Here is a 2,500-nt window from a genome sequence, read left to right as displayed (position 1 = left end):
CTCTCTCTCTCTCTCTCTCTCTCTCTCTCTCTCTCTCTCTCTCTCTCTCTCTCTCTCTCTCTCTCTCTCTCTCTCATATAAACACATTCTCTCTCTCTCTCTCTCTCTCTCTCTCTCTCTCTCTCTCTCTCTCTCTCTCTCTCTCTCTCTCTCTCTCTCTCTCTCTCTCTCTCTCTCTCTCTCATATAAACACACATTCTCTCTCTCTCTCTCTCTCTCTCTCTCTCTCTCTCTCTCTCTCTCTCTCTCTCTCTCTCTCTCTCTCTCTCTCTCTCTCTCTCTCTCTCTCTCTCTCTCTCTCTCTCTCTCTCTCTCTCTCTCTCTCTCTCTCTCTCTCTCTCTCTCTCTCTCTCTCTCTCTCTCTCTCTCTCTCTCTCTCTCTCTCTCTCTCTCTCTCTCTCTCTCTCTCTCTCTCTCTCTCTCTCTCTCTCTCTCTCTCTCTCTCTCTCTCTCTCTCTCTCTCTCTCTCTCTCTCTCTCTCTCTCTCTCTCTCTCTCTCTCTCTCTCTCTCTCTCTCTCTCTCTCTCTCTCTCTCTCTCTCTCTCTCTCTCTCTCTCTCTCTCTCTCTCTCTCTCTCTCTCTCTCTCTCTCTCTCTCTCTCTCTCTCTCTCTCTCTCTCTCTCTCTCTCTCTCTCTCTCTCTCTCTCTCTCTCTCTCTCTCTCTCTCTCTCTCTCTCTCTCTCTCTCTCTCTCTCTCTCTCTCTCTCTCTCTCTCTCTCTCTCTCTCTCTCTCTCTCTCTCTCTCTCTCTCTCTCTCTCTCTCTCTCTCTCTCTCTCTCTCTCTCTCTCTCTCTCTCTCTCTCTCTCTCTCTCTCTCTCTCTCTCTCTCTCTCTCTCTCTCTCTCTCTCTCTCTCTCTCTCTCTCTCTCTCTCTCTCTCTCTCTCTCTCTCTCTCTCTCTCTCTCTCTCTCTCTCTCTCTCTCTCTCTCTCTCTCTCTCTCTCTCTCTCTCTCTCTCTCTCTCTCTCTCTCTCTCTCTCTCTCTCTCTCTCTCTCTCTCTCTCTCTCTCTCTCTCTCTCTCTCTCTCTCTCTCTCTCTCTCTCTCTCTCTCTCTCTCTCTCTCTCTCTCTCTCTCTCTCTCTCTCTCTCTCTCTCTCTCTCTCTCTCTCTCTCTCTCTCTCTCTCTCTCTCTCTCTCTCTCTCTCTCTCTCTCTCTCATATAAACACACATTCTCTCTCTCTCTCTCTCTCTCTCTCTCTCTCTCTCTCTCTCTCTCTCTCTCTCTCTCTCTCTCTCTCTCTCTCTCTCTCTCTCTCTCTCTCTCTCTCTCTCTCTCTCTCTCTCTCTCTCTCTCTCTCTCTCTCTCTCTCTCTCTCTCTCTCTCTCTCTCTCTCTCTCTCTCTCTCTCTCTCTCTCTCTCTCTCTCTCTCTCTCTCTCTCTCTCTCTCTCTCTCTCTCTCTCTCTCTCTCTCTCTCTCTCTCTCTCTCTCATATAAACACACATTCTCTCTCTCTCTCTCTCTCTCTCTCTCTCTCTCTCTCTCTCTCTCTCTCTCTCTCTCTCTCTCTCTCTCTCTCTCTCTCTCTCTCTCTCTCTCTCTCTCTCTCTCTCTCTCTCTCTCTCTCTCTCTCTCTCTCTCTCTCTCTCTCTCTCTCTCTCTCTCTCTCTCTCTCTCTCTCTCTCTCTCTCTCTCTCTCTCTCTCTCTCTCTCTCTCTCTCTCTCTCTCTCTCTCTCTCTCTCTCTCTCTCTCTCTCTCTCTCTCTCTCTCTCATATAAACACACATTCTCTCTCTCTCTCTCTCTCTCTCTCTCTCTCTCTCTCTCTCTCTCTCTCTCTCTCTCTCTCTCTCTCTCTCTCTCTCTCTCTCTCTCTCTCTCTCTCTCTCTCTCTCATATAAACACACATTCTCTCTCTCTCTCTCTCTCTCTCTCTCTCTCTCTCTCTCTCTCTCTCTCTCTCTCTCTCTCTCTCTCTCTCTCTCTCTCTCTCTCTCTCTCTCTCATATAAACACACATTCTCTCTCTCTCTCTCTCTCTCTCTCTCTCTCTCTCTCTCTCTCTCTCTCTCTCTCTCTCTCTCTCTCTCTCTCTCTCTCTCTCTCTCTCTCTCTCTCTCTCTCTCTCTCTCTCTCTCTCTCTCTCTCTCTCTCTCTCTCTCTCTCTCTCTCTCTCTCTCTCTCTCTCTCTCTCTCTCTCTCTCTCTCTCTCTCTCTCTCTCTCTCTCTCTCTCTCTCTCTCTCTCTCTCTCTCTCTCTCTCTCTCTCTCTCTCTCTCTCTCTCTCTCTCTCTCTCTCTCTCTCTCTCTCTCTCTCTCTCTCTCTCTCTCTCTCTCTCTCTCTCTCTCTCTCTCTCTCTCTCTCTCTCTCTCTCTCTCTCTCTCTCTCTCTCTCTCTCTCTCTCTCTCTCTCTCTCTCTCTCTCTCTCTCTCTCTCTCTCTCTCTCTCTCTCTCTCTCTCTCTCTCTCTCTCTCTCTCTCTCTCTCTCTCTCTCTCTCTCTCTCTCTCTCTCTCTCTCTCTCTCTCTCTCTCTCTCTCTCTCTCTCTCTCTCTCTCTCTCT

General features: G+C 48.9%; 1 protein-coding gene across 2 annotated transcripts in view; it reads left to right on the top strand.

Moving 5' to 3' along the window:
• LOC135098461 (uncharacterized) overlaps nt 1-2,500 on the top strand; it is a 26,058-nt gene that overhangs the window by 2,491 nt on the left and 21,067 nt on the right. The gene's annotated exons all lie outside the window — the stretch shown is intronic.

This window comes from Scylla paramamosain, unplaced genomic scaffold, assembly GCF_035594125.1.
Source record: "Scylla paramamosain isolate STU-SP2022 unplaced genomic scaffold, ASM3559412v1 Contig65, whole genome shotgun sequence".
In the NCBI taxonomy this organism is placed as follows: domain Eukaryota; kingdom Metazoa; phylum Arthropoda; class Malacostraca; order Decapoda; family Portunidae; genus Scylla; species Scylla paramamosain.
This window is presented reverse-complemented; position numbering and strand designations above follow the sequence as displayed.